Below are 26,735 nucleotides of genomic sequence, written 5' to 3' on the forward strand. Positions count from 1 at the left end.
CACACTAAAAACAAAGTGGCAGCAATCCACAAATTATAATATATGTTAGCAGCATTTTTTTTTAAAGGTAATTAAACTGGCCTGGCAGGAGTACAATCTGTGCACTGACAGTTCCATACAAACTTAATTATGTAAATTTATAGTTAATCAATAGATTTTGATTGGTGACTTTGCGAGTATCAAAATATGTGACATAAATAGCTGTATCTTTTGACTGCATTGACTTAGGAGCTTAAATGCTTTATACTGCCAAGGGACCATACAACTTAATGTGTGACGTAAATCTGAATTTGGTACACCTATCTGTTCCCAAGAAAAAGGGCATCTTAACAGATGGACGGCCAGGCAGGCGCACAAAAAATGACAAAAAATATTCTTTCAGGTGATAATTTCAAATTAACAATTTTCACACTTTTTCTTTACTTGTACTGTGAAATCTTGCTTTTTTACAAATTTCATGATTCTAGGTCAACAGGAAGATTCGGACTTATTGAATGTGCTAGAAATTTGGTGCCATGGAAGATAAATGAGTAATAGGGAAAACACACCATGGTTCAATAACAATATCAGCATGATACTACAACAGCAGACAAAACTGCATAGCAGATTCAAACCATTCCAAACCAATGTTGGCAAACAAAAACCTAGTAAAATCAAAATAAGAGTATGGACAAAAGTGTCCAACAGATTTCAAAGAAGATCTTACCAACTCAATTGTGAAAAAAGTTAAAAGTTTGTTATTAAGTAAAAATCAGTCAGTCAAATAAAGCTTGATGACCACAATGGCACCAAAATGAAAGAGGATGAAATGAGGCCAAAATACTAAATTTTCTCCCGTGAAAGAGCTTCATAAACAAAGAAATTGCAACACGCTGTCTACCTTAAACTATCACACACATGCAAAAATGATATAGAAATTAAGTGAGTGGGGACCTGTAAAACAGGTTAAGCATTTTGTACAGCAAAGCTGATAGGACCCAACTGGATTTCTGTAAGACAATGAATATGCAGACCAAGCTGCTTGATCTGATATAATTGAAAATAAGTCTTGAGTAACAAATGACCCAATTTTGCATCTTTAAGCACATTTTGCAGTCACTAAGAGGAGCAACACAGGATGTCCAATCTCTCTGATCAATATTATCCAAGAAGCCACCTGAAACTGAATTTTAGGGTTCTGAAGAGTCCATCTCCCCTAGCGGATTTCTCAAATATAAAGGTTAATGGAGAATGAGTTATAGTCAGGACAGGTGTTGGTGTGGATCTTTGTGTCCTGACATAAAATTGGTATTTTTCCATCATTGGTATACTCAGATCCAGATTACAATTATAAAAACATCTGTCCATTATGAGTACATTTTGTGCTGTGAAATACCTATCCTGTCAATTTCATATTACAAATTACTACTTTTTCATGTTGATACCTGCAATTCTCATTCCTGAACCATTCTTATATGATAAGACTGCTCACAGGCAATCAAAAAAGCTTTCAAATTTGTAAGGCTTTACCTTATTGAGCAACAGGATAATATTGGAACCATCCTACCTGACAGTTTCACTGTGGGCATTGCAAAGATCTGCAGATGCCATTAGTCATTCCCCAAAAACTTACATTTTTATCATAAACTATCCGATAATAATCTACTATTCTGGGATTTTGGCTTTCTGTCATTGTACACAATTACTATGGCCACTTCATATGACTGAAGTGCATTGAACCATTTTTCATATTCAGCTTTTGCTCTCTTATCAGCTCAAATTACTATCTGCAACACTTTTTTATATTTGATTTTTAAACATTCATACCAGCTAATTATTTTTACGTAGGAAACATTGTAGATACAGAATCTTATCTCTATACAATCCAGTGATGTTGAAAGAGCACTGACCGGCTTCATCATCTTTGTTTCCTACAAAGTAAACTCGTAAAAACTTCAGTGTTTCACTTGAAAATGGTAACAATTACCCAGTTTTATGATACACTTGTCCTTGGATTCCGAACACCGGATTAAATCCTTCTGTGTTGGTTATTGTTGTTGCTCCAAATGATGCCATTTGGAAGCATGTGTTACAGTGGTTTACTTTTTTTTTTCAAAAATTCCTTCGATACCGTGTAACAACAACGACATTATACTATTGTACATATAATTTTTTCTTCTGATTTTTGACAAATTAGTGTAATCGATGTTCTGATTTCATTTCTTTTTTTTTCATGCCATTATGTTAAAGAAACTGTAAACAATTTTCGATGTGAATATTAATGTTTATGTCAAATTTCAAGCAATATTGCAATAGAATTGAAGTGTAACAAATGTCGAAACTGTTGTAACATGTTTAAAATTGTAATTGTGCGTCTGGTCCATACATAGGCAATGTATTAGGATATGTAGAATGCAAAACCTCGGGTGAATACCCTGTCTGTAGGGGAGCGGTAAAAGGTGTATGGCAGGCGAGCGCGGGAAAATACACACGGGCGCTGCACGGCATAACTGGCTCAGCAGTAGTAGTCGGAGTTGGGCATGGGTCTGAGTAACACGTTCTGGATCGAGGAGGCTCTCCCGGAAGACGTAGTTTCATTGAGCCTCGGATATGCCGTTCCGACGCCTATACAGCATGGCAAAATTCCATAGGCACTAAATGGAAAAGTATTGCGACGCTAAGAAGAAGTAAAGTGCCGGTACATCAAGAGCCATTGCTGTGATTGTATGTGTGCTCTGTGCCTTGCCATCTTGCCGCCTACCAACCGCCGCATCGATACGAACAGGTTGAAACTTTTAGTACTGTATTCGTGTGGACCAGTGTTACTTTTGTTCCATACTGTTCAATAACAACTTAAATTTTACCAGAACTGTCCTATCATTTAATTATCCTCACAACTAACCTAGCCAGGGTCCTTTCCAAATGTTGTGCAATCCGAGTGTCCCGAAACGAAGAATTAAAGTTTATGTTAATAATAATTACCTGCAGACCTAGCTATGTTAGAATGATGTTTAAAGAACTTTGTTGTTAATGAACTAATAGACGAATAACAAAGGTCTGACAAAGTTGGAAGATAATTTTGAAATTGGTTTGGTAATGAAGTTTAATTATTTCGAGACAGATATAATGGTATTTAAATGAGCAGGAAATAAGATAAAAAGAGTAGTAACTCACATAGTGGAAACTTCGAGCACACAATGTTTTCAGTAATCAAATTTTTTTATACAGTGATCATAACAGTTTCAGGGTCCCCCCCCCCCCTTTTTTTTATTCATTTGAATTCTGAAGTGTTCTAGACTGATTTGACCAGCAAGGTCAAAGCCAAAATAGAAACCAAAATTTATCAGTGTTTTACCTTTATCAAAATTGACATGATGTGTGTGTTTCGAAAGTGCTATTTCTAGGGTAACCTACGCCCGATTTTAATCAGATCAATAGACAGTACGAAGTTTTGTAGTAAACATTATAGTGTAATGTTATGTATTTATGGTTTATCCATATTAGTACAGAAAGTGAAATTATCCGTTCAGTAGATTTTCTGGTTTTAAAATTTACCATATTATGCTGTGTTACTACGTGTTGTTTTGCTTGAACGTATATCAACTTGTACAGGGAAGAAACTCAGTTAATGCCTAATTAGGCTGGCGACCATATTATTAACAAATTGGTAGCATCTTCTGTGTTGTTTCTTGTCCGTCCTGACGTGTAGTTGCAGTTCGGACTTGCTTGACGTATCATTGTTATTACAGAGTGGGTGTAAGTCTGATTTGCCTCCATTCAGGTACACGCAGTCAATTTCTATACAAAAATCCTCTCTCATAAGGTGAAGCCCGTCAACTTACCATAGTACAGGCTTTAATGAGTATCGTGCCCCACGCGCACGTTACAACCGGTGTTTCGCCTTTCATACATTCAAAGAATTCAGGTGGAGGTAATTTTAGTGCTGGCAAAATACTTTTACCATTTGAGTGTCATATTCTTGGTTTTTCTCCTCTAATTTTTTTTTTTTGCCTTCAATATTTATACTGTTTATCCATTCTCCTGATTAATATACTTAGATGTTCATTATATTTTATTGTTGGATCATAATGAAATGCCTCATTTTTAAGACAGTGACATCCTTTCCTCCTTGTGCAGCCAGCATTTGAAGATGTCTTAAATTCTTGTGCTGCGACCCGATTTCCTAAGCAAAGATTGTTTATTACTTCTTTATTCCATTCATTGCTTTTATAGATATCTACCCATTCTTCAGTTTTTGTACATTATTGCTTTCTTCTCTGGTCTGTCTCCCTGATATTTTCATGTCGCTCAACTGTTCAATTACTACGTCTTCAATGAGAATTATGTCTTAACACTGCTAAATGTACTTCTCTTTCTTGATCGACTTCATAGTTTCAAGCCATCTTTTGTCTTTTTGACACTATAAAGGGTCGCGAAAAACTGCTTTTACATTTGGACATTTTGCTACAATACATTTTCACATTCTTTATTATTAAGCAGAGATATTAATTACTCCTCCTTTAAATGTTGAATTGGAACCAATTCACAGTTTTCATGAGTAGTTTTTCCTTTGTTATTTTTTCCTGTGCTAATTATAAATAATATTGAGATGTGTTAGGCAGAGATTACAGTACACAATGTATATTGCCAGTGCCAAGTCTTAATTATGTTAGCATTACAATTTTTGTCACCCACAATCGCCCACTTCCACCCACCACAACCAAAACACCATAACGCACAGTGCGAGACTTAAGGCTATTCCCCTGCATCAGTGAATGGTTTTGACTACAAAGTGAAATATAAGGTCACACATAACATATGTATCGAAGCTCTGTTCAAATTTATTACTATTGTTGCCCATTAAGTAACGTACTTTTTTTTTTTTTGTGTGTGGTTTTAGGGCGCACAACTTCAATGGTCATTAGCGCCCTGACTACGTTAAGAATGCACCGCGAGGCACAAGTTTAAAACAACAACTAAAAGGGAAAACACGATAAAAGACAGACTGACAGGCATAGGATTAAAAAACAGCATCATCAAATGTCCTTAGAGAGGTTTGTCAAATTGATAAAACGAAGAACACGAGCAGCTGCTCGTGGGTCATCCGCTAAAATGGCATCTAAAGTACATGGCAGGTTAAGATCTAGACGCAGTGCGTTAAAATCCGGACAGGACATTAAAATGTGGCGGACCGTCAGCAATTGCCCACATGGGCAGAACGGCGCCAGCGCAGCCGTCAGCAGATGGCGATGGCTGAACCGGCAGTGTCCAATGCGTAACCGGGCCAAAACGACCTCCTCCCGCCGAGAAGGGCGGGAGGATGACGTCTAAGCCGCGGGAAGAGGTTTCAAGGCCCGAAGCTTGTTGTCTGTAAGTGCAGCCCAATCAGCATGCCACAGCGATAAAATGCGCTGACAAATAACCCTGCTACAATCTGATGAAGGGACACAACAAGAAGCTGTCCGAGGCTGGAGGACCGCAGCCTTGGCCGCGGCATCTGCAGCTTCGTTCCCAGGGATACCGACATGGCCAGGGACCCACATAAAGCTAACTGGAGAACCGACGTCCACCAGCTGCTGAAGAGAGTGTTGGATCCGGTGCACGAAAGGGTGAACCGGATACGGATCACTGAGGCTCTGGATGGCGCTCAGGGAATCTGAGCAGATGACATAAGCAGAATGTCGGTGGCGGCAGATGTAAAGAACAGCCTGGTAGAGGGCAAAGAGCTCAGCTGTGAAGACCGAACAATGGCCATGGAGCCGGTATTTGAAACTTTGTGCCCCGACAATAAAAGAACACCCGACCCCGTCATTGGTCTTGGAGCCATCTGTATAAATGAAGGTCATATTGATGAACTTCGAACGAAGTTCAACAAAACGGGAGTGGTAGACCGAACCGGGGGTAACCTCTTTTGGGAGCGAGCTGAGGTCAAGGTGAACGCGGACCTGAGCCTGGAGCCAAGGTGGCGTGTGGCTCTCGCCCACTCGAAAGGTTGCACAGAGTGAAAAATTAAGGTGTTGAAGGAGGCGACAAAAGCGAACTCCAGGGGGTAGCAGGGCAGAGACATACAACCCGTATTGACGGTCAAGAGAGTCGTCAAAAAAGGAACGATAAGACGGGTGGTCGGGCATTGACAGTAGCCGACAGGCATACCGACAAAGCAGTATATCGCGCCGGTAGGTGAGTGGCAATTCGCCAGCGTCAGCATGAAGACTCTCTACAGGACTAGTATAAAACGATCCGATCGCAAGTCGTAAACCCCGATGTTGTATGGAGTTGAGGCGGCGTAAGATGGATGGCCGTGCAGAGGAGTATACAAAGCTCCCATAATCCAGCTTGGAGCGGACGATCGACCGATATAGACGAAGCAGGACGGTTCGATCCGCTCCCCACGACATACCACTGAGAACACGGAGGACATTTAAAGAACGGGTACAACGGGCAGCCAAACATGACACATGTGGAGACCAGCTAAGTTTCCTGTCAAATGTAAGACCTAAAAATTTTGTTGTCTCCACGATTGGGAGAGCAACGGGACCGAGTCGTAAGGACGGTGGGAGTAACTCTTTGTAGCGCCAGAAGTTAATACAGACCGTCTTCTCGGCAGAAAAACGGAAGCCATTGGCGACACTCCAGGAGTAAAGACGGTCAAGAGAATGCTGAAGACAGCGCTCCAGGACACGTGTACACTGCGCGCTGCAATAGATGGTAAAATCATCCACGAAAAGGGAGCCTGATACATCAGCTGGGAGGCAATCCATTATTGGATTGATCGCGATGGCGAAGAGAGCGACGCTCAAAACTGAGCCCTGTGGCACCCCATTCTCCTGGCGAAAGGTGTCTGACAGGACAGAACCCACACGTACCCTGAACTGTTGATCCATTAAAAAGGAACAAATAAAAAGAGGGAGGCGACCGCGAAGGCCCCATGTATGCATGGTGCGGAGAATGCCCGCCCTCCAACAGGTGTCGTAAGCCTTCTCCAAATCAAAGAACACAGCCGCGGTCGGGCGCTTCCGCAAGAAGTTATTCATAATGAAGGTCGACAAGGTAACCAGATGGTCAACAGCAGAGCGGCGCCTACGAAATCCACATTGTACATTGGTAAGTAGGTGTCGAGACTCGAGCAGCCAAACCAATCGAGAGTTAACCATTCGCTCCATCACTTTACAGACACAGCTGGTAAGCGAGATGGGTCGATAACTGGAAGGCAAGTGCTTGTCCTTCCCCGGCTTAGGAATCGGGACAACAATAGACTCGCGCCAGCATGCGGGAACATGTCCCTCAATCCAGATGCGATTGTAAGTACGAAGAAGAAAACTTTTACCCGCAGGAGAAAGGTTCTTCAGCATCTGAATATGAATAGAATCAGGCCCTGGAGCGGAGGACCGTGATCGGCCAAGTGCGTTTTCGAGTTCCCGCATGGTGAATGGGGCATTATAACTTTCACGATTCGAGGAGCGGAAGTTAGGTGGCCTAGCCTCCTCTGCCTGTTTGCGGGGGAGGAAGGCAGGGTGGTAATGAGCGGAGCTCGAAACCTCGGCGAAAAAGCGGCCGAAGGCATTGGAGACATCCTCAGGGGCCACAAGGACGTCAATCGCGACCGTCAAGCCAGAAACTGGTGAGTGGACCTTAGTGCCAGATAGCCGGCGCAGGCTACCCCAGACAACAGAAGAAGGAGTAAAACTGTTGAAGGTGCTTGTGAAAGCAGCCCAGCTGGCTTTCTTGCTTTCTTTAATAATACGACGACACTGAGCACGTAATCGTTTATAATTGATACAATTCGCCACTGTAGGGTGGCGTTTAAAGGTGCGTAAAGCACGTCGACGAGCACGTAAAGCGTCTCTACATGCTGCGGTCCACCAGGGGACCGGTACGCGACGTGGAGAAGAAGGAGGGTGAGGGATGGAATATTCAGCAGCAGCGAGAATGACTTCCGTGAGGTGTGCGACCTGACGATCGCAGCTTGTGAAGGTTTGATCCTGAAAGGTCGCCCTGGAAGAGAAGAGCCCCCAGTCTGCCTTGGAGATGGTCCAACTAGAGGAGCACGGAGAGGGGGTATGCTGCAGGAGATGGATAACACACGGGAAGTGGTCGCTCGAATATGTATCAGAAAGTGCATACCACTCAAACCGGCGTGCAAGTTGGGGAGTACATATAGAGAGGTCTAAATGGGAATAGGTGTGAGATGTGTCCGAAAGAAAAGTAGGGGCGCCAGTATTGAGGCAGACAAGATTGAGCTGGTTGAAAAGGTCTGCTAACAGGGAGCCCCTCGGGCAGGATGCTGGAGAGCCCCAAAGGGGATGGTGGGCATTGAAGTCTCCAGTTAACAAAAATGGTGCAGGTAGCTGAGCAAAAAGTTGCATCATGTCTGCTCTGGTAACGGCAGATGACGATGAAGTGTAAACGGTACAAATGGAAAATGTAAAAGTGGGGAGAGTAATGCGGATGGCAACTGCCTGCAGGCCGGTGTGCAACATTATGGGATCGTAGTAAATATCATCCCGGACCAGCAACATAACCCCTCCATGAGCCAGGATACCTACCACAGGGGGTAGGTCAAAACGCACAGAGGTGTAGTGTGCCAAGGCAATTTGATCGCATGGGCGTAGCTTCGTTTCCTGGAGGGCTACGATGAGCGAACGGTGCAAGCGGAGCAGCAACTTCAAGTCCTCTTGGTTGGAGCGAATGCTGCGAATATTCCAGTGAATAAGTGCCACCGTAATAAGAAAAGGAAGATGAAAGAAGGGGTCACCTCGAAGGCCGCTAAGGGCCTGGCTTCGAGCGAGCACTGCCGCCGCTATCAGTAGGCGGACAGTCATCGTCCATTGGGTCTATAGGTTCATCGGCCATCTTGGGAAGATGGCCGGGAGGGGGAGCTTCCTCCGCCGGTGAATGGCCAGATGTTCGGCTACCAGCGGTGCGGCCAGGCAAAACGGATGACGGCCTGGGGCAGCAACCGCTGGGTGGCGCAGGAGAAGAAATGCGCCGTGGCGGAGAAGGAGAACTGTGCTTCCTATGAGCCTTCTTGGAAGGACGTTTGGTGGAAGTACCGGTCGAAGGCTGGGAGGTCGAGGTATGTAGGAAGTCTGCACGGGACGGTTCCTTCTTGAAGGCCCGTGCATTTGACTTCTGGGTCTTCGTCTTAGCAGAAGCTGATGAAGGGGCTGGTGTCTGTGGGGTGATGGGAGGAAGAGGAGACGTCAACCGTGCGATCTTAGCACTGGCCGAATGGACGACCGTGGTGCTGAAGGTCAGATCGCATGTCTGGGTTGCCACCTCCCTGGTAGTCCGAGGAGAGGCGAGGACAGTACTGTATTTCACCGCTGGGAGCAGTGTGAGCTTCCTACTAACCAATAGCTTGCGAGCAGCCGAGGTGGACACTTTCTCTTTGACCCGAATTTCTTGGATACAGCGTTCTTCCTTATAGACAGGACAGTCGCGGGAGGATGCGGCATGGTCACCCTGACAGTTCACACAACGAGGAGACGGAGGTGGACAGTCACTCTCATGGGCATCCCTGCCACAAGTGACACATTTAGCCGCATTGGAACAAGACTGTCGAGTGTGATTGAAACGCTGACACTGGTAGCAGCGCGTAGGTGTCGGGACATAGGGGCGAACAGAAATAACCTCGTAGCCCGCCTTGATGCGCGATGGCAGCTTAACACTATCGAAGGTCAAGAAAAGTGCCCGGGTCGGTACAAGGTCATTGTTGACCTTTTTCATGACCCTATGGACAGCCGTCACGCCCTGCTCAGCGAGGAAAGATTGAATCTCCTCGTCAGTCAATCCGTCGAGGGAGCTAGTATAGACTACACCACGAGACGAATTCAAAGTTCGGTGAGCCTCCACCCGGACAGGGAACGTGTACAGGAGTGTGGCCCGAAGCAGTTTTTGTGCCTGAAAGGCGCCCTCAGTTTCTAGTAATAAGGTACCGTTATGCAACCTGGTACAAGATTTGACAGATCCGGCTATGACGTCTACGCCCTTCTGGATAACGAAAGGGTTGACAGAGGAAAAATCCTTTCCGTCCTCAGATCGAGAAACGATGAGGAACTGTGGGGCAGGCGGTAGTACTTTTGTCACTGGTGGCTGGTCATGTTTCCGTTTTTGGGCAGAAGTCGAGAGAGATGGAGTGAAATCCATTGCGGAGGAATCCCCCATGATTGCCAGCGTCTCCAATGGCGCGCTCCTTCCTTGTGGGGACCCTCTCAGAGGGCACTCCCGCCTTAGGTGAATGTTTACACCTCAGGTCACACCTCCCGAGAAACAGACAGAGGGACCAGTCGGCATGGTCAGAAGGTATCAGCTCAGGCAATCACCCCTCCCTGGGCCTGGCCTTTACCAGGGGGTACGCGCGTGCCTTAGATGTCTACCCAGGGCGGGGAATTACGCGTTACTCCGTCACCGGCTACGCGTGCGAACGCGTGGGTCGGCCTTCAGGCGCGCACAGGGAGGAAGGAAGAAGAGGAAAAAGGAGAGAGAGAGAGAGGGAGGGGGGGGAGAGAGAGAGAGAGAGAGAGAGAGAGAGAGAGAGAGAGAGAGAGAGAGAGAGGACAGACTGTCTCAAACGCCGAGGCGGAGACCAGAGAAGGCAAGGAGAAGAAGGCAATGAGAAGGCAAGGAGAAGAAGGCAATAAGAAGGCAAGGAGATTTTGCAGGGGAAAGAGTAAGGAAGACAGTGAGGTGGAGAAGAGCAAAGAAAGGAACCAACCAAAGGTAGGAAGAAACGAGAAGTGAAAAAGCAAAATGACCGCAAATAGAGGTCATGGAACTGTCCGTCTCCGGACGCAGGCGCTAACTACCCCCGTGAGGGGGAGGGACTCCTTTGAGTCGCCTCTTACGACAGGCAGGAATACCGCGGGCCTATTCTAATCCCCGGACCCGCAGGGGGGGTAATGTACTGGATGCAGCCAAGGAAAATTCATTTGCCTTCCTTGGTAACGCAAGGAGCTGAGGACAGTGGATTAACCCGTAACAGTAGGACAGAATTTCAACAAGGATTGGCCACTGAAATTGAGGTATTGTAGGCACACCACCAAATATGTTCCTTCACACCATAACCAGGCCAGACCAGACCAGGCCAGGCAGTCCGAGGCACCAAATTACTGACACAGCAGACAGGCAGAGCATCCACGATTTGGATGGCCTGATACCTCCATGTCCACGTCACAACTCTGTTGTGGACTGACATGAAGAAAACATTAAGATGGCATAACAAGCTCGGGCCAGGCCTATATAAATATTTGGTCATTTTAATTAGAGGTCTGCACAGTCTGAGAGCGGCCTGCAGTGAGGAGGGGCTTATGCTGAGCTGCTCATCTAGCAGCCTACACAATCCCATATTGCTGCTTAGTTCCACCCTGGAGATTTTGATCCTGTTAGCTGCAGTGCTGCTGGTGCCTTCAACCATCAGGCCAGTTGGTGGCCTTCAGCATGAGCCTGGATGTACAGAACCTCTTCTGCAAATCACAAGGGCCAGCAGACACTATTGCCACCCTCTGTTCCTGTGGGCAGATTCAAATACTGCTGGCTGCTTCTCCCATCCAGGGGCTGCAATGTGATTCACCTTGCCTTTGTGCATCCCACGCAATGTTGTTCAGCTGCCACTGGGCAGAGTAACCAATGCTTGGTTGAAGTCTCACCATCTCAGCGAAGACAATGTGAGCCACACGGTGACATCAGCACCTTCCTAGCTGGGCATTCTCTGGTACTGCCCTGCTGCCACGGGTGGATTGGAATGTCATTACATCATCCGTGTATTGCTACCAACAAATGTTTGTTCTTTAATGCTGTTTTAGTTACACCTATTGGGCATCGGACAGGCATCTGATCAGCAAACCACTACTCTCCCATGCCAAAAGGTGGTGGTCGATGAGCATCCTGACCATGACCTAACCACAACTGCCACCCAAAATAATGTTCAATCCCTTGATCATAACATCTGGCATCAGGAGCGTCACTGTCTGGCACCATTACATCTAGTGATGGAGCTGGGTCCAGAGACATGTCTTCAGCTGCAGCATGCAATGCAGCAGTTTGGGTTTGGTGACTTGTTTTGACCTTTTGTTGTTGTTGTTGTTGTTGTTGTTGTTGTTGTTGTTGTTATTGTATGGCCTTGTTTGGTAAGCAGAACATTCACAAGTGACACTTGTGAAGCCACATGCACCTGTGGACCTCTAGCAATTTTGGGGTATTATAAGGAGCACTCTTTGCGACCAGTGAGATGCCAGTTTTGTAACTTAGCTGGACACGAGTTGATGTGTGTGCAGGCAGTGCCACCTAAATGTAGCACATGCAGAAGATTGGCTCATGAAGCACAGAATCCTGAATAACATTGGGTCGTGACACATTGTAAAGATTACTGTAATTTTTCTTTGGCGGTAACTTTTCACTTGATATTCCTCATTTCTTATTGTATTGTTAAATGTAGGCTGTACAAATGCTGTAAACATGAACAGGGTTGATGCAAGAAGCGCCTGAAGTTTTAGGAAAACAATTCTGCATTACTAAGACAGGTGGGCAATTTGGAAGCCATTAAAAAGTGTAGACAAGCTGAGGCAATGGAGCCATAAAGCTTTGGTTAATGCATGTATTTCTCCTACAGACCCTGTTGCAGGTAATCTGTTAACTCCTTTTTCAGGTATATCACCTAAAGATATGTGTGTGTTTATTAGTGATCTGAAGCTGTCGCTAAGTTAGTCGTTTGTCAGATGAGATATACATGCACATGGCCAAGTTATGATTGATCAGTGACACAAAAACTATGCCATTTGAACAGCTTTCACAGGGGCTTTATCAATGTTACCGCAATAAAAACAGCACGAGTTGTTTTATTTATTTATTTATTTTTAGAAGAGCTTACTGGTTTGTCACAGAAATGAAAAAACTTAGTAGAAGTAGTTTTGGACAGAACTAGGAAAGTCAATGCACAGTGCTACGAGTTGTCACAGAAAGTGAAAATGGACAGAATCATTCTGCATGAGACAGAACAGGGCACTGGATGTATTTTTGCAGAGCTTCCAATGGACATGTTGAGGAGGGTACAACTGCAAAACCCAATGGACTTGTTGCCATTATTATGGTTGATACACAACTTGAAGTAGTTGACATTGCGACCAAGGACACGATAAACAAATTTTTCTTCCTCTGAGGTGAAATGCTGTAGGTGTGAACACTCGGGTCACAATCAGAAGCAATTCCTTCAACCACAATGCTTTAAACCCCCACAAGAAATAAAAACAAACAATGGAGATGACAAGAGATGACACAGGACAAGAAAGACACACACAGAGACCAGACAAAAGCAAACCTATGTTTACAGCATTTATAGAGTCCGAGAAAGCTTTGTTGAATGCAATATTCACTTTGAAATTCTGTAAGTAGCAGGGGTAAGATAGAGGAAGCAAAAGACTATTCACAACTTGTACAGAAACCATATGGCAGTTACGAGTCGAGGGGCACTGAAGGAAATCAGTGGTTGGGAGAAAGGAGTGAGACAGGGTTAAAGCCTATCCCTGATGTTATTCAATCTGTACAATGACAAAGCAGTAAAGTTAACCAAACAGAAATTTGGAGTAGGAATAACAGTTCAGTTCAGGGAGAGTAACTAAAAACTTTGAGCTTTGTCTACAACATTGTAATTCTGTCAGAAAGCAAAAGACTTGGAAGAGACACTGAATGGAACAGACAGTGTCTCAAAAGGAGGATTGGGATGAACATCAACAGAAGCAAGACAAGAATGATGGAATGTGATCGAATTAAATGGGGTGATGTTGAGAGAATTAGATTAGAAAACGACACAGAGTAGTATTTGCTAACTGGGCAGCAAAATACACGATGATGGACAAAGTAGAGAGGATATAAAATGTAGACTGGCGATGACAAGAAAAGACTTTATGAACAAGAGAAATTTGTTTTCATCAAATGTAGATATAAGTATTAGGAAATCCTCTCCGAGGGTACTTGCCTGGAGTGTAGCCATGTATGGAAGTGAAACGTGGACAATAAACAGTTTTGACAAGAAAAGAAAAGAAGCTTTTGAAATGCGATGCTACAGAAGAATGCTGAACATTAGATGGGTCCATCACATAACTAATGAGGAGGTACTGAACACAACTGAGGAGACAAATTTTGGCACAACTTGACTAAAAGAAGGGGTTGGTTGATGTGACACCTTCTGAGACATCAAGGGATCATCAACTTAGTATTGGAGGGAAGTGTGAAGGGTAAATGCTAGAGTAGCATGGAGAACTGCATCAAACCAATCTTTGGACTGAAGAGCACAACAATAACAGTAACAACAACAACAACAACAAGAGGGGGTTTGTTCTGTTTATCATACTTCTGAAATATCTTCACACAGAACATCAATATCATGTTTGGCTCCATCCACACTGTGTTTCGAGCAGAATCTCTCATGATAAATCCAATAGGAGAATTGCACAATGTCTGAGTTATTTTCATTCTGGCAGTTTAAGTTATATTATTAAATTATGTTAGTCATATTCCAAAGATCTTGTGGAGAGGGATTTCCATGATTTGAAAAGAAGACAATGTAAGGACTTAACATTATGGAGAGATTGTTGTATTAGTGTCAATATTGACAACAAAAATAAAATAACCTGAAATGTTACTTTGGAAAATCCAGGTTAGAATATCAACTATATTATGAAAAGGATAGACTGCTGCTCGCTGTAAAGTTGACACATTTGGTTGCAGACAGGTATAATGAAAAGGCTGTTACACCAGAGTTTTTGGCCAAAGCCTTCCTCAAAAAGAAAATGCGCACATGCATACGCACACACACAAGCAAGCACACGACGCTAAATCCGGTTGCTCTGATCGAAATGCAATGGTCACTCTGAACAAAAGCAGCAATCTGAAGTGTGGCGGGAAAAGGGGACGGATAGCAGGATACAGGTGGGGGAGAGGAGAATAGTGCTTCCTGGTGGAGCATGCAGGGACGAGATGGCGGCATTCTGAGGCTGTCAGCTGCAGCTTTGGGAGGTGATAGAGTGGGGGCGGGGGGGGGGGGGGGGGGAGGGGGGCAGGGAGGAGGACAGGGAGTACAATGAATAGTTCATATGTTCCACTTAAATATGGCCAGTAAGTTTGCTTTTATGGAGAAGAGCTGCGACACAACAAATAAAACATCAAGACTTTATAAAACTGTGTACTGTCTTCAATATGTTTTAGACTCGAGGGCAGCTTATTGAATAGCCCCACGTGGAATGCTCGTTTTTGACAGAGTTGTGTGTTGCATGCTCACACCTGCAGGTTTGAGTTTGTACTAATGTTATGTTTATGAATTTTTCTGTTTTTCATAAGTCTGCATTCAGCTGTCACTATGTGGTTTTTTTTTAATTACAATCTCAAGAACATATAAACAAGGCAGTGTTAGGATCACCGTCTTCCTGAAAATGTGTTTGTAGGAGTCTCTAGTTTTGCTTCCATTAATTATCCCTATGGTTCTCTTCTGGGTTCTACAAGTGCTAAGGGTAGCTGGATATTTTCCTTAGAAAGTCACACCCTATCGTAGCTCGGTCTGTATGTGCATAGCATGCACTTATTACTCTTCTCTGGCTAGTGCATGGTTACAAGCAGTGTCAGTGCATAGCAGCCAGTACTTATTGTAGTGTTTAGCTGTTTAGTATGTCCATTCCATTCCAGGTTATCTTGTAACTGCAGACCCAGAAATTTGAAATCTTTGTTAGTTTCTACTGGTTGGTTATTTACTGTTACAAATGGTTGAGCAGTGTTTTTTGGGGTATGAGGGTTCATTAAAATAGTTTTATGGTGTTGCTGGTTAATTTGTTGTTTGCAGCCCAGTTGCTGAGTTGTTCAGTAGCCATCAAGTTCACAGCTTTCAGTATTGCCTCTGTGCTGTTCCCCTTGAAGAATACAGGTTGTATCATCTGTGAAAATAATGGTCCTGTGAGCATTAACATTCAGGCTCAAGCCACTGATATACACAAGGAAGTAGCAGAGGTCCCATCATTGAATCAAGGATCACATTTTGATTAACAGTTTTACTACCAGATAGGATTTCAGTTATTGAATTGAGTTGTTTGTTGGTGTACTTCATAGTGATCTTGTGTGTGCGATTGCTATGATGCAATCCATTTATCTGCAAGTCCTTGATAACACTGCATTTAATTTTTATTGGCCATTTTTGTGATACAATGTGACAGAAGCTTTTGAAAGCTCAAGAAAAATGCCTGTAGTGTAACAGATCTAACATCATATTAATGCAGTCATACACAGCCATTTCTGTAGATATGTTGTTTCTAATCCCATGTTGAGATACACTCAGCATTCCTTTTTTGTCAATGAAGTCAGTTTTTTGTGTATAATTTTTCCTAGTACCTTAGAGAACCAGCATGAAATTGTGATAGGTCTACATCTGTTCATGTGTTTATTATCACTTTGAGAACAGGAATTACTGTTGAGATTTTCAGTGACTCTTGGAAGGCACCTAACTGGAAGAACAGTCACAGAGTTGAGTTAGTGGTTCAGCAGTATTGTGTGCACAATTCTTGACTAAAGTTGTTGGAAATACATCAGTGTCAACTGAATATAAATTTTTTGACAGTCTGAGGGCTCCATCATCATCATCATCATCATCTTTAGAGACTGTAGTAATAAATACTGACAAGTGATTTTTTATGATTTATTGGTTGATATATTTTTTTTGGGTTATTTTTAATCAATTCATCAGTTACAGTTGCAAAGAATTTGTAGAAAATGGTCACTACAGCTTCAGGATTAATTATCATTTCATTGTCGTGTTTAATTTCTATGTTCGTGTGCATTAGTCTGTTTTTCCCTCTTTCCTTTTTATAATATTCCAGATCGCTTTTAGTTTGTTGTTGGATTTGACAACATACTGATCATTGTGCATTCTTTTAGTCTGCATTGATTACTCTTTTCAGGATACATGTGTAGCTTTTATAGTGTTTCCGTAATTGAGGGAGTCGTTACTTTATTTATGGAAGTTATGGAGTATTCTCTTATTTTTGCAGGTGGTTTGCATAGCTGTTGTAGTTCAGTTCTTGTCCCCCTTATTGCTATTTAACTTTACCATTTTCTGTGGAAATACTTCTTTAGTTTCTCAACATTTCACGATAATCCAATTTCCTTTGCCTATCTGTTGATGCTGTCAATTATTTCACTAGCACTCTTTTCGTAAAAGCACTATTCTTAAATTTTATTCTTGTACTTATACAGTCCCCACAAAAAATAAATTGACCCTGCAAGTGTAAGATCATACTTGTGCATTAGGATGGCCTGTATTTTTCAATTTATTAAAAGCTCATCCCGCCACCCCTCCTTCCCAAAAAAAATCTTGTTCCAACCAAGAAACAAACAATTTGTGCAAAATATTTGTTTAATTAAACAACTGAATGGCAGATGGCACCCCAAAATGACCATACAGTTTGAAACATTTCACCCAAGTCATTCCTTTGGATAATTTCTTTTAGGTTTTTCATTTTCAATCACTTTCAGCGACCCTTAATAGTAAGTAATGTATGGTTTATTTAATTTATCTAACCATTTTCTTATTTCCAGTAGCACCTGAGTTGCTACTGTGAATTTGATGTCAAAAAACACAATGTTTCCTTGTGAATTATGTTACACAACTTTTCATAAATATAATTAAACTTATACTGTTGTTAATAGGCATTATACTGTTGTTATTAGACACTCTATTATCAACGTTATTAATATAGTATAACTACTGTAATTTTATTATGTTATATCTTGGTTTATTTGTTTTGAAATCGAAGATGCATGGTTTTTTAATTCAATGTGTGTCACTCATGTAAAGGGACTGTTATGACCTGTTGTTCTTAGACTTATAAAATAATATCAGATTCCTCCCACAGTTTGAAACACAAATTAAGGAATCATTTTTACATCATCATTGTTTGTTACATTCCTAATCAATTCATCTGAGCAAAACTGCCCTCAAATGAGCAACTTTCTAATGATTATTTTTTCAATCTAAAAACTGTAAAGCTTATAACAAAGTAATTTGTAGCGCTGATGACTCAAAATGTTTTAATCTTTTTTTTTTATAGAAAAGCACAAATTCATGATAAATGAGCTGACCAGTGTTGATAAATTACTAAAACTCTGCGGTGACTAGAAAAAGATCTATTTGTGGAACCTAGCAATATCACACACTTCTATTCAATGCCTCATGAAAATGAGAGAAGCATGATACACAGGAACATAGTATAGATTTAAACTTAGTGACTGTGAGAAACTAGTGTTGCAGTGGGATGAAAAACTGCTCCAAGCACTCAAAGGTGTTGAAAATTGGCAAAAACAGTAATGTTTCAAGGCACGGAGCAATTGCTGGGAGCCCCTGAAATCCCAGCATCTTCAGGAGAAGAGCAAGCACTGGCTCTTGATGAAACAGAGAAGAAATGAGGTATGACTGGCAAAAATAGAGGCACTTTATTGTCAAATGTGATAGCAAGCAACACAGGTTGACTAAATGGTGCCTGTACAAAATTTTTAAGCCTTTGTCCAGCTGGCCTCAATGGTGGTACTTTGTAAGGGCCCTTATCAGGATTACAGGTGAAGATAGTCAACAGTTTTGAAGCCAGAAGAGAACCATGCACCCCAATTGTGGATGAAGTGGAGAAAGTATCTCAAATCCCCTGGGTAGTATCTGTCCCTCAGCTTAGAGGTGGCAACCAACAGTGTTATTCTCAATCTGCAGGGAGGCTGAAATAACTTCCAAAGCTTGCCCAGAAACTACAAGATGGCAGCCCCATCACTGGACTCACTATCTGCCAGCAACTGCCTGTAAGGACACAACTTCACACTTTCAAGTCTCAACTGGAAAATATTGAATTGGCCAACATGATGATTCAGCTATGAAAAAGGATAATGCATGGAAAAAGCAGATTATTCTAAATAATGAAAAGGTATATCCCATAAAACAGACCAGCTAGATGACATATTGGCAAAAAAAAAAGCAATAACAATAGTAGTGATATTGGTAACAAAGAAGAAATTAAGAGATTTCAATTAGATTCCAAATCACTTACAGTTCTACAATGGAGTTGATCAGAAACCAACAGCAAAAGCTGGAGTCGTGCTTGTGGTACATAAATGCTTCACACCAACAACTGACAGCTACAGTTTCTGGAGTGAACGATCATTCAACTTTGACTAAAACTATTATGAGACTACACCTAGTGATTGGTATCTATGCTCTGGTTGAAAAAGTGAAAGAAGGAAGTGACAAATTCCATTTTTGTTTACAGAAGAGCATTAGCAAAATCAGTAAGTCCGATATGATCGCAGTAATCGGGTAAGTGAAACCAAAACTGAGCAGTAAGTAAACCCTCATGGGGAAGAAATTTGCAATAGTAACGAGTACAGATTAATTAATTTTGTGCTATATAACCAGCTAAGAATTATGAACACAATGTTCAATATGAAGTGAGCCACAAATTCACTTGGGAAGCCAGGAACCTCAGGTCAATAAAAGATTAAATTCTAAAACAAAGTGGCTGATATGGTATTATATGCAAGAGTGTTTAGAGGTCCTGAAACTGAATCTGATTGCTACCCTTCTAGTAAGCTCCATACTAATTTGGCCAAGAAGGCATAAAAAGAAGTACAACAAACTGACTATGAATAAAGAATATGCCCACCACGTAAGCCTTTTGAGAGATCACAGAATACTCTGTTACAGCAAAAATAACTTTATGAGCTAGTGAGAATCTCGTCTACAAAAGAATAGTCAAACATATCCAAAAACAAAGATGATGTGACTTACCAAACGAAAGCGCTGGCACGTCGATAGACACACAAACAAACAGAAACATACACACAAAATACTAGCTTTTGCAACCAACGGTTGCTTCGTCAGGAAAGAGGGAAGGAGAGGGAAAGACGAAATGATTTGGGTTTTAAGGGAGAGGGTAAGGAGTCATTCCAATCCCGGGAGCGGAAAGACTTACCTTAGGGAGAAAAAAGGACGGGTATACACTCGCGCGCACACACACACACACACACACACACACACACACACACACACACACACACACACACACACACACACACACACACACACACATATACAGACACAAGCAGACATATCAGTGTGCTTGTGTCTGTATATGTGTGGATGGACATGTGTGTGTGCGCGCGCGCGAGTGTATACCCGTCCTTTTTTCCCCCTAAGGTAAGTCTTTCCGCTCCCGGGATTGGAATGACTCCTTGCGCTCTCCCTTAAAACCCAAATCCTTTCGTCTTTCCCTCTCCTTCCCTCTTTCCTGACGAAGCAACTGTTGGTTGCGAAAGCTAATATTTTGTGTGTATGTTTGTGTTTGTTTGCGTGTCTATCGACGTGCCAGCGCTTTCGTTTGGTAAGTCACATCATCTTTGTTTTTGGATATGTTTTTCCCATGTGGAATGTTTCCCTCTATTAATTCATAAAGAATAGTCAATGGATGATTGGAAGGCTCTCTAATAAACTCTAAGAGAGAAGCTGCCAATCAGAGCCTTGCCAGAAAGTAAAATGGCATAGGAAGACAGGAGTGAGAAAAATGGGATGATAATGCCAACAAAGCTACGAAGGACTAAAAGCATTTGTGAAATATCTGTCAACAAGGGAACAGGGAGGCAAAACAAGAGAGCAACTGCTAAAATAAACACACGGAATACACAGGCAGAATGGGAAGGATTTGTGGCCCATTTAAAACATGATATTTACGGACTACAACCACAAACATTCAAAATTATAGGAAGCTAAATAGTGAAAGTAAATATCATTCCTTTACCTAAATGGCTGCAGTACTTTAAGACAATAGATTCTGGAACATGAGAACCTCTTATTAGATTCAGTCAATCTATGGCTGTTTAAACATGCAAGCAATTCATTTTTAAGACAGATCACTAAACTTCTTACATATGATACATAAAATAAAGGCAACCACTCACCTATAGCTGACTGATGAGTGGTGCACAGAAACATGCAACTGAGACTACATACACTAACTTCCAAGCTCTTGCTCTTCCTCTAGTAGAAGCACACACATTAACACACCCAAGCACACAGGTTCCCAAACGCACATGCCCACAGCCAAAAAACTGTAGCAACTACCTAGAAATAAGCTTATCGAGCTTGGCATATAAAATTTTTGCCATCATCATCAAAAAGAAATTATAAAGACACTATGAACCCATCATATGTGAGGAGCCAAATGACTTTCAAAAAGAAAGATCATGATGGAAAGGATGTTTTTCACTGAAATTGCTACCAGAAAAACAGAGAATTCAACGTAAAGGCACATATTGCCTTCATCGACCTCAAAAAAGCTTTTGATACAGTCAACGTAAATTATTTTAGATTCTGGCAAATGATTATGTTCCCAGCAACTGTATGATAATAGATACATTTCTTTAAACAACAGATTTAATCCGCATCAAGAAAAATGACAAATTATCAGTTTGATAGAATAAATGCAGGGCAAGGATATGGCTTTTCACTCTCTTATTTATCCATACTACACTATCAAATTACCATGAGACCACATGTCAAAAGCCTGAGTAATCACCTTTTGCTCCAGAGTTGTAGCCAGCTGTGCTAGATTACTCGGTTGAGGATTCACAGCACAAGCAGCCTTATCCAGGTGGTCTCTCAGATTCTTGACTGGGTTTGCATTTTACTGGCAGAACACTTAGTGATGCATCAAACCTACTAAAGAGACCATGTTACACTTGTACACACTCTTCTGGAGTATTGGTGTGTGGTACGGGATACTTATCAGGTAAGAGTGATGGAGGGCATTAAAAAAGTTCAAAGAAGGGCAGCTCATTTTGTATTACCATGAAGTAAGGGAGACAGTTTTATGCAAGTGACATGTGAGATAGGATGATAATCATTAAAACAAAGGTGGTATTTTTTAAGACAAGATATTTTCACAGAATTACCATCACCAACTTCCTCTTCCAAAAGCCAAAAAATTTTGTTGACTCCCACCTGCACAGGGAGTAATGATTATCATGATAAAATGAAAATCAAAGCTTTCATGGGCAGATTTAGATGGTCACTTTTCCACTGGCTATTTGAGGATGGAACAATAGAGTAATATAGTGGTGCAGGCTTCTGCAGCTCGAGTCAGTCAGCATGAAAGTTTTCTGGGTATGAAACCACATCATACTGTAAGTAACTATCACTGACGAAAGCAACATTTTGGCCATGGTTGCAATGGCCTCTGCCTGGGTCTACTGGTGTATTTCATGCTCCATATTCATTCGCTATGTGGCCCCCATGGTGCTTCACAGTTTTCAAAAATATCTGATCAAAATGCACAAGATGATCCAGTTCACACTTTAAGTAGCTACAGAAGAATACAGGGCAATGGATGACACAGAGCCAAAACATAGGGACCACAGATATTTAGAGTCCAATCATACCACTAATATGGTAGAACAACTCAGTCATCTGTTCTCTGACTATTCACAAACAGCAGCTACGTGATGCTCACAATATAAAACCTTAAAAGGCTGCGACCAACTTTCTTGGCTAATGGTTACAACCCCAAATCAATCCAGTCTGTCTTCTAGAACACCTGCAGAGTCTGGATGTGACAGGTTCCACCAAGGACAAGAAAGATGCTTTGGACACTGTAGGCACACAGGTGGACTGACTGTCTGGAGAAATCTGTACTGGAGAAATTGGCAACTCAGTAGTAACGCACATGTAGGTGCACAATTTCTACAATGGTGGTTTGAAAGGTCCTCGGAATACCACAAGAGGTCAGCGCTAGTGCAACGAGTTTTTCATGTGATATTCATTGAACTGTTGCCTGTAAGCACGTGCCACATTAATGCTCTTGGAAGAGAGCTGTGACGGTGATGTGGCTCTGTTGTTGTTCCCGTATAGTATTTGCAAAGACGGGGGGAGGGAGGGGGGGGAGAGAATTGAGGTTCGAGCAGTGATTACGGATTTTATAAAGAAAGGTATGAAAGCAAAGGACATTCATGCTGATTTCCAGAATACACTGGGGGACTGCTCCTTCATATTCAACAGTTGCCAAGTGGAGACATGAATTTAAATTTGGTCAGCAGAGCTTACATGGTGATCCGCGCAGTGTAACTACTCCAGAAATTATTGTAAAAGTGCAGGAAATGATCATGGAGGATCACCGATTGAAAGTGTGTGAAGTTTCTCATGCTTGCCAGATGTCATCTAAAAAGGTACCTCACATTTTAACTGAAGAATTAGAAATAAATAAATTATCTGCAAGATGGGTGCTGCAACTCTCGCCATGGCAAAATTTCAGGAACTAAGGAATGAATTGTTGCCACACCCACCTTATTCACCTGATATGGCTCCGTCAGACTTCCGTATCTTCCCAAAACTGAAAATTGTTCTTGGTGGATGAAGATTCACGTCAAATGAAGAATTGATAGCCGGAGTTGTCAACTACTTTGCAGGAAACTCATTTTTGAGATGGGATCAAGGCACTGGAACATCGTTGATCAAATGCATTAATCTTCAAAGAGACTGCACTAAAAAATAAAGTTTCAGTAATGTAAGTAGGTTTTTCCTATTCCGTTCTGAGAACTTTCCAAACCATCCTCGTATATTCCACCTGGGCAGTACAACAAACCTGTCATAGCCAAATGCCTCAAAGAATATGGCAAGAAAATAAAATTATATAAAACCTGCATACTCGCCAAGAAGCCAGGGATGGTGGCACGGAAGGTCAGAGGTCAATGAAATATTAAAAAATCCTAACAACATGATTAAAAGGAATGGCCTTAGGCTTGCACAATACTGGCTGCCAGAAATAAGAGCTCAACAATCGTTCTCTAAGACACAAGCATTACTGGTGAGTAACTATCACCATATGGCCTATGCCCAGCATGAGGAAAACACGATTCTGTACCCGATTCGCCAATGACTACCAGGCGTGGCACACACTGTAAGAGCCAACAGACAACAGGTCATTCCCATTCCCCTAGCCACAAGCTACTGGTTGTAATAAAATTTCCCAATACTTCTGCCACAAGGGACCCAATAATATCAACAATACCTTGGTTTCATTAGTGGTAGCTACAAGGGAAGAAAAAGAGCATTTGAAAAAAATTATAGGATATTTTTGATACACTTTTTGACTATTTTTCCAAGTAATTGTCATCTTGTTCAATGCATGCCTGAGCCATGGAACAAGCTTCTTAATGCACTCCTCTAAGAACTCTCAAGCCACCTCCTTCCCCCACTTCAGGACCTCTTTCTGCATCTGCTTGTTGCTTGAAAATTTAATTCCACTCACGTGTGTCTTCAGGGAGGTGGAAAGATGATAATATGAAGCCACCAAGTGAGGGAAATATGCATGACAGTTCAAAATATCCCAACCAAGTGAGCTCAAGAGGCTTTGGTAACTACAGCTACATGAGGATAGGCATTATCGTTCAACAAGCACATTTCTATTGTCAGCATTCCCCTAGTTTTGTTTTGAATGTTCATTTAGAGTTTTTTCAGGGTCTTGCAATATTGTTGTGCATTGACGGTCTCCCCCTGATGCAGAAATTTGATCAGATTGTTGCCTTTTTGGCCCCAAAACACTGAAATCATGATCTTTTTGCCTGAAAAAGCGGTTCTGAATTTTTTAGTATATTGGGAATTTGTGTGACGCCACATGTGATGACTGTATTTTTGTATCAGGCATATAGTGACTCGCCCACATTTCACCTTCAGTCACAATAGAGCTCAGTAAATCTTCACTTTCCAATTCACCTTGCTTAAGAAACTCACAGGTGTTACTAATTCAATTTTTCTTGTGCTGCTCTGTCAGCTGTTTAGAGACTCATACTGCACACAGTTTCCAGTATCTCAGCATTGGTGTCTCACGTAAGTTTTGGAGACATCATGAAAATTTCATCCACTGTCAATCAGCAGTCTTACTGAAAAGCTTCCTCAATTTTTTGCACCAACTCATCAATCAAAATAGAAGGTCTTCCATGCCTCTGTTCATCATGAACATTTGTCCTGCCTCCACTAAACTTCCTACACCACTTAAGCACACTCGTTCTGCTCACAATACCTTCACTATAAACTGTTTTGATACGCGAAAAAATTTCAGTAGGCATTATTCCTTCCACGAGTAGAGAATGGTTCACAGTACATGGCTTGCACCTGGCAGGATTTCTTATATCTTTCACACATCTGGACACTCACTTCAATGTGTGTTTACCTACTACTATGTTCCTGTGATGCTCACACTACTATGGTTCCTGTGATGCTCACTCAGTCAGGGGATCCCTCTATACCACTCAATTTTTCCTGTCCTCAGAAATCAAAAAAGCTACAACCCATTATGGTCACAGTACACTTACTTCCTCAATATACCCATCAACTGTTCATTGTTTTAAAGTAATCACTATAACTGTTAATACATTTAGCCACTGTAAGCAAGATGGTCAGTCCCTTCATGGCAAAATGTTTACAGTTACCTATGTAACCATGATTCTATTCAGACATGCACCTCTTCATCTGAAAGCAGTTGACAGCCATGAATGTCTTTCTCTAGGGCTTCACAAATATGGAATTCACATGGGGAGATGTCAGGACTATATGGAGGCTGTATAAGGGGTTCCCAGTAAAACTTCTGCTGCTAGTTTAATAAAGCTTGGTAATGTGGACAGTCAGTCTCCTGCACCTGAATGAGGCTGTCCTGGCGGTTCGGACTTGACGGTGCCCTTCCCCCGGATTGCTGTGCGTTAACTGCAGCACACTTTTCCAGAAAGTCAATGAGCAGCAGGCCCTTGCAGTCAAAGAAAAAGGTCACTAAGATTTTCCCAGAGCTGGCATGCATGGCTTTGGATTTTTGCAGTGGGAATCGAAATGATGACACCATGTTTCATCTACCCCAAAAATACGAAACAGGAAATGATATTTTTCATTGTCATACTGTTCCAGATGCTACAGTGATGTCAACGTTCTGTTCAACTTCTGCTCCGCCATCGGACTGTGAAGAACCCACTGTGCATAGATTTTCACAGCAACTGCAGGAGGGGTAATGACATAATGAGCTAGTCCTGGCCCACTGCTGTCTTTCAATAACCCATGATCTCAAAATAGTTTATCTCGCGCACACACACACACACACACACACACACACACGCACACGCACGACATACTGTGTTCGCTATACTCAGCACAGATTCAGGCATGAATTTCAGTTGCTAACACTGCTTCCGCAATCAGAAACCATACATCATCTCGCTGTTCCTCTGTCCCAGCCTCCACAGAGATGTCAAACGCGCATACATCCCACTGATCTCGTGTCGAGCATGTCTAACAGACGAATGTTACAGTGGGAAACATTTGCACCGTTCCTTCCTGACTCCCAATAGAGGGCACTTCTATACGCACACCTCAACTACATTATCAACCGCAATGTCATGCTCCTTATACAGCCTGTCTCGTTTTCAATTGTCTGCCCCCTTATGTTTATAAAGTGACACAGTTCCATACCCAGAAATCTTTCATGTTAATAGAGCAATAGTCCAAGTGGTTCCATACACCTTATAATAATCACTTAAGAGTGAATTGCAACATAATCATGCTGTGTGACATGGACAGTTAATAAACTGACAGGGTAAGAGATTTTCCGCTATTTTACTGGTAATAATTTCAAAAAAAGAAAGCATCTGATTAACAGGAAGGTAGCTGTAGTTTGAATAAGTTTTATGGGAAAGGTGTTTATCCCTCT

General features: G+C 42.1%; 1 protein-coding gene across 1 annotated transcript in view; it reads right to left on the bottom strand.

Annotated features, from left to right (window-relative positions):
• LOC124776487 (TBC1 domain family member 20) overlaps positions 1-26,735 on the bottom strand; it is a 119,001-nt gene that overhangs the window by 21,315 nt on the left and 70,951 nt on the right. The gene's annotated exons all lie outside the window — the stretch shown is intronic.

This window comes from Schistocerca piceifrons, chromosome 2, assembly GCF_021461385.2.
Source record: "Schistocerca piceifrons isolate TAMUIC-IGC-003096 chromosome 2, iqSchPice1.1, whole genome shotgun sequence".
Taxonomy (NCBI): domain Eukaryota; kingdom Metazoa; phylum Arthropoda; class Insecta; order Orthoptera; family Acrididae; genus Schistocerca; species Schistocerca piceifrons.